Here is an 11,485-nt window from a genome sequence, read left to right as displayed (position 1 = left end):
ATGAATAGCAATGTTGAAATTTTACACAAAACTGAAACTCAGAGTGGGAGCCAATGTAAGTAAGTTAACAAGTAATAACTTGAAATTTAGTTGATTTCAAGAGAAATCTGAGGGTTAAGAATATAATTAACAACAGCATTCTGTACAGATATTTAATTGGAAATTTGAAATTATATTTGTTTATGTTTTTTCTCGGTTTGAGTATATTTTTTAGTACATTGTAGGAGTTTCTAGCTAAACTCAGTATTTAAAAGTTCAGATCTTTATGTGTTCTGTAGGATCTACATAGAGAGAAGAATTTCGTTTTTGAAAACTTTTTTTTGTTTATTTGTTTAGCTATTGTATTGGAATAGTAAATATATATTTTCAAAAGAGATTTTTTTAACCAACCCTGTTTTTGTTAAACTATTTAGCCAATGTTTTCTTGTGATTAATATATATTTTCAAATATATAAGAGGACATGCAGTAAAAACTATGAACTTGTCACCAATATATATTTCTTGGGCAGAGATTTTCTTTAAGGTATATGCACATCTTCAAACACTTACCTATTTTTTTTTAATCAGAAATATGCAATATACAATATGGTTAACTTTGTTTTGTACTTAGTCACACACCTGTCAATACATGAAGATCTGTTTAATTCTCTTTTGTAGCTACTTAAATTGCATTTCAATGTGCTCTAATTTATGCAGTCCACCCCTAAGTTGAAGTGATGTGTAAGTTGTATTCAGTTTTACAAAAAGTAGCATTTACAATTTTCACAGCTATTTTAAAGACACCATCTAATTGACTTCTTCTTACAATAAAACTATGAACATATATAAAGCAATTATCACTGTTAGCTGAGGAAGAAAGTGATATTTATGTGGAGGTTATAGTTTTTATGAGTTGGAACAATAATTTAAATGAAATGATCAATTAAAACTGAGAAAACCCTAATGTTCTATTTATATACAGTTCTGATGAAAGTGTATTGGATATAATTATTTTAAGTGCAAAAGTTTTTTAATATGTAAAGTCATAATGATTAATGCTAAGTCTCTGTTTAACACATGAGAATTTAATATTATATCGTCGTGTATGACTCGTTCTAAGAGAATTGTTACAAAAGCAATGACATTAAAAATGTGCACTTAAAAATTCTGTATTTAATAGTCTTTATAGTGGCTCACATTGCTGATGTAAAAGTTTAAAGTACTCTTTCAAAATGGTTGTGTTAGCCTGATAGAATAAATTTCACAGCCCAATTAAGAGAACAATGGGTAAAATCATTATATTTGTTGCAAAATCATTATATTTTCTTAGCTTGTGAAGCACTCAGTGAATAGGAATAACTGTCCCCTGTTGGATCCTGCCCACCAAAAAGATTGGTGGGACTCAGAGAAACTGCTGCTACTTTTCACCTAAATTATGTGATCCATCAACTATACATAATCCTAGTCATCAGAAATAGTTTTTCTACAATTGAAAAAACAGTTAGTGATAAAGATGACGATTGTTCAAAGATGAGAAACAAAATTGTGAGGTAAGTTTTAATTATATATTTTTAAATATTCTGATAGTAGATACTGTTGTTCTTCCTGAGATTAGTGTACTTTCGTGAGATTTTTATCCAGACTGCGTTTTGATGATAGGGCTAGAAAATGTGAGATACTGTGACTGACATATTTATTGTGCTCACTATCTAGTAACTTTAAATTTTGGTTAATAATATGTATCACTTTTTGTTTGTTTGTTTTGAAACCGTGGTAGATATAATCACATTTGTATGACCTGGTAAATGAAATTCAGCCTTTGAATAATGAGTTTTTTTTTTTTTTTTTTTTTTTTTGAGATGGAGTTTCATTCTGTCACCGAGGCTGGAGTGCAGTGATGCAATCTCAGCTCACTGCAAGCTCTGCCTCCTGGGTTCACACCATTCTACTGCCTCACCTTCCCAAGAAGCTGGGACTACAGGAGCCCAGCATCACTTCCGGCTATATTGTTTTTGTATTTTTAGTAGGGATGGGGTTTCACTGATAGCCAGGGTGGTCTCCTGACCTCGTGATCTGCCCATCTCAGCTTCCCAAAGTGCTGGGATTACAAGCATGAGCCAACGTGCCAGGCCTTTTATTTTTAATAATTATATTGCCTTTTAAAGAAGGCATTTTTTTTTTTTTACTGTTGTTCTGTCTGTGTCATATAATCTGTGCTTATTTTTAGGATTTTCTGAATATTTTTCTCAAATTAGGGTTTTTTCTGCTAAGGAAAAAAATTATTTTTGAGATAATGCTACATGGACCTGTTAGCAACCTGAAATAATTATTACAATCAGGCTGCTAAGTGTATAAAAACATCTGATTGAAAATACAAAGTATCTGGTTGAAAATAAAGCAGAAAAAACGTTAGGTTTTAGTGGCAGTTTACATATTTAAGATATAGCTATTAAGTAGTGTACCCAGAAAACTTTAATTTTGGAAACATTTGTACTCAAGTAATTTATCATTCCTATACTTTTTTGCATAGATATTGACAGAAACTAAATAAAGAAATTAGAATATTTTAACTCTAGTAAATAATTCTTAAATTTCTGTTTATCTTCCTCTGTGATCAGAAATAGTTTGGTTTTCAAATAGCATCTCAGCACTTATCATCAATGGAGATTGAAACACAAACTTGCCTCTGCCTTTCTAGATCTGATAGATCACACCATACAGTTATTACAACCTTGGTAGTATTTCTTTTTATTAGAATCTCCACATGGGATGTTCACTAACACTTGATTAACAGCCACTAACAGAAAACAACAACAAAAAACTAAAATTTAAGTCCTGGTATTGTAGTCGGTTTTACCCCTAGGGTTTTGAATTTAAAACAGATAGAGGGGGGTAGGGGGAAGGGATAGCTTTAGGAGATATACCTAATGCTAAATGATGAGTTAATGGGTGCAGCACACCAGCATGGCACACGTATAAATATGTAACTAACCTGCACATTGTGCACATGTACCCTAAAACTTAAATTATAATAATAATAAAATTAAAAATAACAGATAGAGATGGTTAATTATACTGACAAAAAGTGAATGAGGCAGACAGAATATAAAATTCAAATATAGTCCCCACCTGTGTTCTTGGTTGCTTGTGTTTTATGTTTTCTTAGGATTCACTGTGGCATGCATATCTGCCTAGCTAATTTTTCTACATGATGAACTTCATCAGGGCACAAACTGGATATTGTTTATTTTTGTATCAAAAACCTCAGGTGTAGAGAAAAACATATAGAAACATGATATGTGTAAAATAACTGTATTTTGCTCTGTAGCTACAAGGAAATTATGATCTTTGGAGCACCTATGTATGTTCTCTTACCTTCCACAACTACTCTTAACAGCCATATTTATTGTGTGGTAATAATTCCAAATACATCACATAAATTATATCCAGAAATCTGTAAAAATACATTATACTCACAAGGGGACTCTGAATTCTAGGAGAACAAACTATCTTATTCCTCGTAAGTTATTTATCACAGGGCACATAGCCATCAGTGTCCGTGTCGGTAATGTTTTCTGATTTGCAACAAATAAGAGACTTCTACATACACAGGTTCTGCAAACAGCTTTCTCCAAACATATATTAAGATGTTTGAAAACAAAAACAAATCAATACTACAGTAAAATGTAACAAATTTAAAGCCATTAGAGTATATTATCTGTCTACAGATCATTTACATTTTATTAAATATTTATGTAGAGATAAAGTAAACTACACAGGAGGAGGAGTGTGAATTATATTTACATACTCCATCATTGTAAATCAGAAGCTTGAGCAGACAAAAATTATAGTATTAAAGAGGATCCTTGAGCCAAACCCCTACAAATATCAAACGATTACTATATGGAAATATTTTAAGCTTTGGTAAGAAAGTATTGCTTAAGTTAGTTATGGCATAATCACCCTAATGATGTTAATTTTTATTTATTTATCTTTTTATAAAAAGATTATAAACCTTAAAATTATCATTAAATTGTTTTAATGTTTGCTCAGTGAATGTGAACATTTGTACCTGTTCTCTGTTTATGGTGTGTAACACAATTAAGCACTTGCTATTTAAATAATCTTGTTTTTTTTTTTTTTTGGCCAATAGAAATGATTTGGGTATGACTAAAAAAATGTGCATTTACATTCAGTGATTATTTTGAATTTCCTTGGGAGTTGGATATGGGACCTTACACAGAAGCAGGCATTGCAAAGCTGGAAGAGAATAATGTGAAATCAGAAAATCAATGGATTCTACAGAAAGAGTAACCTGAAAATAAAACTACAAAGATCACAAAATGCAGACTTTTAGATGTGCTTGTATACTGTGGTCAAGCAAAGCAGTGGGCATTATTATTCTCATATTATTCAAAAAATGGTAGGATGATGACTGAGATTCCTGGTATAAATTTGATTATGAAGATTTAACAGGACTTAAATGGATGATGATAAAGAAATTTTATCAAAGGCCTTTTCGGCATCTATTGAGATAATCATGTGGTTTTTTGTCTTTGCTTCTGTTTATATGATGGTTTGCATTTATTTATTTGTGTATGTTGAACCAGCCTTGCATCCCAGGGATGAAGCCCACTTGATCATGGTGGATAAGCTTTTTGATGTGCTACTGGATTCAGTTTGCCAGTATTTTATTCAGGATTTTTGCATCAATATTCATCAGGGATATTGGCCTAAAACTCTCTTTTTTGTGTGTGTGTCTCTGCTAGGGTTTGGTATCAGGTTGATGCTGGCTTCATAAAATGAGTTAGGGAGGATTCTCTTTTTCTTTTGATTGGAATAGTTTCAGAAGGAATGGTACTAGCTCCTGTTTGTACCTCTGGTAGAATTCAGCTATGAATCCACCTGGTCTTGGACTTTTTTTGGTTCATAGGCTATTAATTACTGCCTCAATTTCAAAGCCTGTTATTGGTCTATTAAGGAATTCAACTTCTTCCTGGTTTAGTTTTGGGAGTGTTTATGTGTCCAGGAAATTTGTTCATTTCTTCTAGATTTTCTAGTTTGTTTGTGTAGAGGTGTTTATAGTATTCTCTGAAAATTCTTAAATGTAAGACCTAAAACCATAAAAATCCTAGAAGAAAACCTGGGCAATACAGGACATAGGCATGGACAAGAATTTCATGTCTAAAACACCAAAGGCAAGGCAACAAATGCCAAAATTGACAAATGGGATCTGATTAAACTAAAGAGCTTCTGCACAGACATAGAAACTACCATCAGAGTGAACAGGCAACCTACAAAATGGAAGAAAATTTTTGCAATCTACCCATCTGACAAAGGGCTAATATCCAGAAAATACAAAGAAATTAAACAAATTTACAAGAAAAAATCATACAACCCCATCAAAAAGTCGGCAAAGGATATAAACAGGCACTTCTCAAAAGCAGAAATTTATGCAGCAGAAAGCCACATTGAAAAAGGTTCATTATCACTGGCCATCAGAGAAATGCAAATCAAAACCACAATGAGAGACCATCTCACACCAGTTAGAATGGCGATCATTAAAAAGTCAGGAAACAACAGGTGTTGGCGTGGATGTGGAGAAATAGAAAAACTTTTACACTGTTGGTGGGACTGTATACTAGTTCAACCATTGTGGAACAAAGTGTGGTGACTCCTCAAGGGTCTAGAACTGGAAATATCATTTGACCCAGCCCTCCCATTACTGGATATATGCACAAAGGATTATAAATCATGCTGCTACAAAGACACATGCACACGTATGTTTATTGTGGTACTATTCACAATAGCGAAGAGTTGGAACCAACCCAAATGTTCATCAATGAGAGACTGGATTAAGAACATGTGGCACATATATACCATGGAATACTATGCAGCCATAAAAAATGATGAGTTCATGTCCTTTGTAGGGACATGGATGAAGCTGGATACCATCATTCTGAGCAAACTATCACCAAGGACAGAAAACCAAACAACATATGTTCTCACTCATAGGTGGGAATTGAACAATGAGAACACTTGGTCACAGGATGGGGAACATCACACACTCGGGCCTGTTGTGGGACGGTGAGAGTGGGGAGGAGGGAAGGATAGCATTAGGAGATATACCTAATGTAAATGCTGAGTTAATGGCAGCACACCAGCATGGCAGTTATATACATATGTAACAAACATGCACATTGTGCACATGTACTCTAGAACTTTAAGTATAACGATAAAAAAAAGAAATTTTAAAAATTAGTGTTTTGATGGAGAGTACATGAATGTATTTGATCATATGCTGAAGTGCATGTCATATAGACAGCAGAAGAGGTGATAAAATGCTTATATAGTTTTGAAACAATAAACAAATGGACATGATTGATGAAGGAGATGAGATGATAAGACATATATTATGGCTAACTCTTGCGAGAACACATCACATCATCATGTCACCAGCCTTCAATAAAAGTGTATGGTAAAAAAAAAAAAAAAAAATGACATTTACTCCTAAATGAAAGCAATAAAGATGAGAGTATTTGCAGTTTGTGAAAGAACTGCTTACATGTAATGGTGTTTATTTAAACCCTGCTCATGCTAAGCTTTTAGATTAGCTTCTTCGTAATAAAAATAATGTGTGCTTGGCTTCTACGATTCTTTACAACACATCAACATGTTTTTCATATTTTTCTTCAGTCTTCTTTTTGCTTTTTTCATAGAATCATTAGCCTCAATTTATGTGAACATGTTGCCTTTCTGGTTTAGTTATTCTAAAGTAAAAAAATTTAAGATATCTGTACCTTAGAATAGTGGAACTTAATGTATGGATACGTGAAAAGCATTTATTTATTAAACCAGTGATTATTTTTTACTCAAGCATTTGTTTAAAATGTGGGTTAGTGAAGTGGTAAGATCATCAGCAAAAGTAGTCTTAACTAACAAAAATTATGTTAAGAAAGAGCTTGAAAATACAACTGTTTTTGACTGTATAGGTAATTTTTATTTAAAGAGCAGAATTATTTTTCTGCCTGAATCAAACTAAATTACTGTGATTTGTATACAGATTGCTGCTATATTCCTCATTATCATTGTATTTTACATTTTAAAAAAGTAATTTGTGTTCCTGCCAGTGACTGGTATACGGCTTTGGATTTTATTCATAGGGAACTTATAATTGGTTTGTTTGTCTATTATACTGCTTTACATTTTCCTAACCATAAAAACATTATTTCAAATTTTAAATACACAATAATCATTTTTGCAGTAATTGTGAGAGAATTCTTCATAAACTTAAAATTGTCTAATCTAAATGCGTGTTTATTATTTCAAAATTGGTTCCTATTCCAATACCTTCGTATTGCACCTTTTTCCACTTTATCATTAAGTATGAAGTTTTACCTTTACTAAATAAAATATTAAGTGATAATTAAAAAGATATAACATATTTTAGATGAGGTTTTCTTGGTGATATTCATAATTCCAATAATTTGGAAGGCCAAGGCAAAAGATCGCTTGAGGCCAAGAATTTTGAACCCGGTTTGGCAAAACAGTGAAACACAATCTCTACAAAAGTGTTTACAAATCAAGAAGATATGGTAGCTCACACCGGTAACCTTAGCAATCTATAATTCCGTGGTGGGTGGATCAGTTCAGCATATAAATTGAGGCCAGCCTGAACAATATAGCAGGATTCTGTCTATAAAAAATATTAAAATAATTAAAGAAATTGAATAATTATCTGAGCCTACTGGCCTTTTCCTGGAGAACCAGCTAACTGGGAGGCTGAAGCTTCAAGAACATGGGTATCACAGGCTGCCACTAAGGAGATGAGACAGATGCCTGATTCTTTCACATAGCTAAGTGGATACAGCCTACTTTACATTTATCTTTTTCATGTAAAATTGCTTATTTTCTTGACTTTGTATGACTATAGGTAGGGTTGTAGTTTGCAGTCAGAGGACAGCTTTAGCTGAGCCATCTCCCCCTGAAAACACAAGGCATTCTTCCTTCCTACACAGTCACCCATCTTAGTGCCCCAAAACGCTCAGGCAGAATTTGACTTAGATTGTCCTAAATTTAATGTGATTTTTGTCTTCTGATCCTTCCATTAACGCTCTCTTTTCTCCACACTCATGTCCCATCTTTTGCTACTGTCAATAATCATTTATCCCCTCCCATCACAAAAGAAGCCTGTACTCCCTTCAGATACAGCAACATGAAGATTCCCCAGAAAAAACAAAAATTAAAAAAATACATACTTTAATTTTGCACTTTTTTAATTTTTAAAAAACGTTCGAGATTGAGGAACCACATGCATCTGGTAGGAGACGAGTTTTATCTTCACAAAGAATTTACTGATATGAACATTTTTGTTACATAATATTAGCAGAAAAAATTCTGAATTAAACAAGAACAAAAAAAACCCTAAAACCTGAGGTGAAGCCCTGCTGCTGTCCCGGGCCGGGCCCTCTGCCATGGGCTCGGCGGCCTCCCACTCGGCCGCCTTGTTGGGCGGGGCCCGGAGACAGTCCGCCGCTGCCTCACAGCCGGGGCTCTCACTGGCCGCCTGGCGCCGCTACAGCTAGGCGGTGGCCGATCGCGAGGACGACCCTAACTTCTTCAGGACGGTGGAGGGCTTCTTCAATCGCGGCGCCAGCATCGTGGGGGACAAGCTGGTGGATGACCTGAGGACCCGGGAGAGTGAGGAGCAGAAGCAGAACCGGCTGCAGGGCACCCTGTCGATCATCAAGCCCTGCAACCATGTGCTGAGTCTCTCCTTCTGCATCCGGAAGGACGACGGCTCCTTGGAGGTCATCTAAGGCTACCCAGCCCAGCACAGCCAGCACCGCACGCCCTGCAAGGGAGGTGTCCGTTACAGCACTGATGTGAGTGTAGATGAAGTAAAAGCTTTGTCTTCTCTGATGACATACAAGTGTGCAGTGGTTGATGTGCCATTCGGGGGTGTTAAACTGGTGTTAAGGTCAATCCAAAGAACTATACTAATAATGAATTGGAAGAGATCACAAGGAGGTTCACCATGGAGCTAGCAAAGAAGGGCTTTATTGGTCCTGGCATTGATGTGCCTGCTCCAGACATGAGCACAGGTGAGAGGGAGATGTCCTGGATCGCGGATGCCTATGCCAGCACCATAGGTCACGAAGATATTAATGCGCTCTCCTCTGTTACTGGTAAACCCATCAGCCAAGGGGGAATCCATGGACGCATCTTTGCTACTGGCCGTGGTGTCTTCCATGGGATTGAAAACTTCATCAATGAAGCTTCTTACATGAGCATTTTAAGAATGACACCAGGGTTTGGAGATAAAACATTTGTCGTTCAGGGATTTGGTAATGTGGGCCTACACTCTATGAGATAATTACATCATTTTGTTGCTAAATGTATTGCTGTTGATAAGTCTGATGGGAGTATATGGAATCCAGATGGTATTGACCCAAAGGAGCTGGAAGACTTCACTTTGCAACATAGGTCCATTCTGGGTTTCCCCAAGGCAAAGCCCTATGAAGGAAGCATCTTGGAGGCCTACTGTGACATACTGATCCCAGCTGCCCGTGAGAAGCAGTTGACCAAATCCAATGAACCCAGAGTCAAAACCAAGATCATTGCTGAAGTTGCCAAGGGGCCCACAACTCCAGAAGCTGACAAGATCTTCCTGGAGAGAAACATTATTGTTATTCCAGATCTCTTCTTGAATGCTGGAGGAGTGACAGCATCTTATTTTGAGTGGCTGAAGAATCTAAATCATGTGAGCTATGGCCATTTGACCTTCAAATATGAAAGGGATTCTAACTACCACATGCTCATGTCTGTTCAAGAGAGTTTAGAAAGACAATTTGGAAAGCACGGTGAAACTATTCCCATTGTACCCATGGCAGAGTTCCAAGACAGGATGTCAGGTGCAACTGAGAAAGACATCAGGCACTCTGGCTTTGTGTACACAATGGAGTGTTCTGCCAGGAAAATCATGTGCACAGCCAGGAAGTATAACCTGGGATTGGACCTGAGAACAGCTGCCTATGTCAATACCATTGAGAAAATCTTCAAAGTGTGCAATCAAGCTGGCGTGACCTTCACATAGATGGATCATGGCTGACTTCCTCACTATCCTCTTCACGTGTAACTTCTGCAGACCTATCACATATTACATGTAACCACATAAATCCCTTTCTCTCCTGACTCATTAATAATGGATACTTTTTTCAACAAGTCAATCCAAATCAGCCTGTTAAGGAGTAATAAATTAAGGTTAGAGGATCATGTACGAGCTGAGTGTGAAAGTAGAAATCACCTACATCAGAGAGCCATTTTGGTATTTTGCCTTTAAATAAAAATCCTCCTCCATCTGGCTGTGCAGCCTTGCTCTGTGGCTTTTCCCAACACAATTAGTGCTAGTGCTGGGGAAGGGATAGTCAAGAGCAGTCAGTTGCTTACTTATTTTGCTCTGGATGAGTCTGGGACATGCTATAACTTTAACACATTTAAGAAGTAGTTGTGTGGCCTTTTCAGAAGGTGGCATGGTCCTCAAGTGAGTTCTTAGTATTTTATATCAGCAAAATAACTCAATTTTGCAGGTTACAGACAAATATAAAAGCTGTTTCTGTTTATGAATTTTATTATTTTAGAATAGAATAAGTACATGCTGTCTTTAATCACTTAACAAGCCTAACCTTGACTCAAACAGTGAATGCCTATAAAAATAATAAATGAAAAAAACTAGTATTTTTATATCATAAAACAGTATCATTTATAGCTTATCATTCATGTATTGTTGTCCAGCAAATATTAAAAGACCTGTGGATAATTAAGTTTTCTTCATACCTGCAAAATGTTGGAGGCTATTTTCACTAAAACTGTCAGAATTTGCTTACTATAATTATGACACATAGTACAAAGAATGCCGGAAACTTTTTATCATGTTAACCAATTGTTCTCTTTTTAAGACCTATGGTTGACTAATTAAACTATAATTCAAGTAGAGTGTCCCAGAAAGAAACCACTTCGGCTCCCTCTTTGGAGTCTGGCTGGCTCTGAGCATTGCCAATGGCCCCTACTCACCTGAATTTTTATCCTCTCCTTTTAGAGGCTTTGCATTCTGCACCCAGCTTCACTAACAGTGGGCTCAAAACAACCTTGGGTTGAGTGTTTCATTTGGGAGTTATTTGGCCAGGGCCTTTTGAACAGTAGTGCCCCCATGAAGTGGTAGATAATATATGTGTAAGAATGAACTTCTTTTTTTTTTTTAAACTATAACACCCTTCAGAAATTTCTCACTACTTTGTAACTGCATGGCTTAACCTGTTGATAAAAGCAGTTATTTAAAGTCTACGTTTTCCAAAAAAAAACTACAGGATATTAAACCAGGACAATCTTCTAACAATGACACCTCTTTCCAGTATGAGAGAACTACCTCCTATGATATGAGAAATATCAATATTTTATTTCTTTCTTCTACACATATTCAACACTTATCAATGCCAAAGAGTTCAAA

The 11,485-nt window shown here is 35.7% G+C and overlaps 1 pseudogene; it reads left to right on the top strand.

The window, feature by feature from the left end:
* LOC129025758 (glutamate dehydrogenase 1, mitochondrial-like) lies at positions 1–10,118 on the top strand (annotated as a pseudogene).
* The last annotated feature ends 1,367 nt before the right edge of the window (positions 10,119–11,485 follow it).

The sequence above is a fragment of the Pongo pygmaeus genome, chromosome Y (assembly GCF_028885625.2).
Source record: "Pongo pygmaeus isolate AG05252 chromosome Y, NHGRI_mPonPyg2-v2.0_pri, whole genome shotgun sequence".
NCBI classification, from domain to species: Eukaryota; Metazoa; Chordata; class Mammalia; order Primates; family Hominidae; genus Pongo; species Pongo pygmaeus.
The sequence above is the reverse complement of the archived record's forward strand: the minus strand, read 5'-3'. Positions and strand labels throughout refer to the sequence as shown.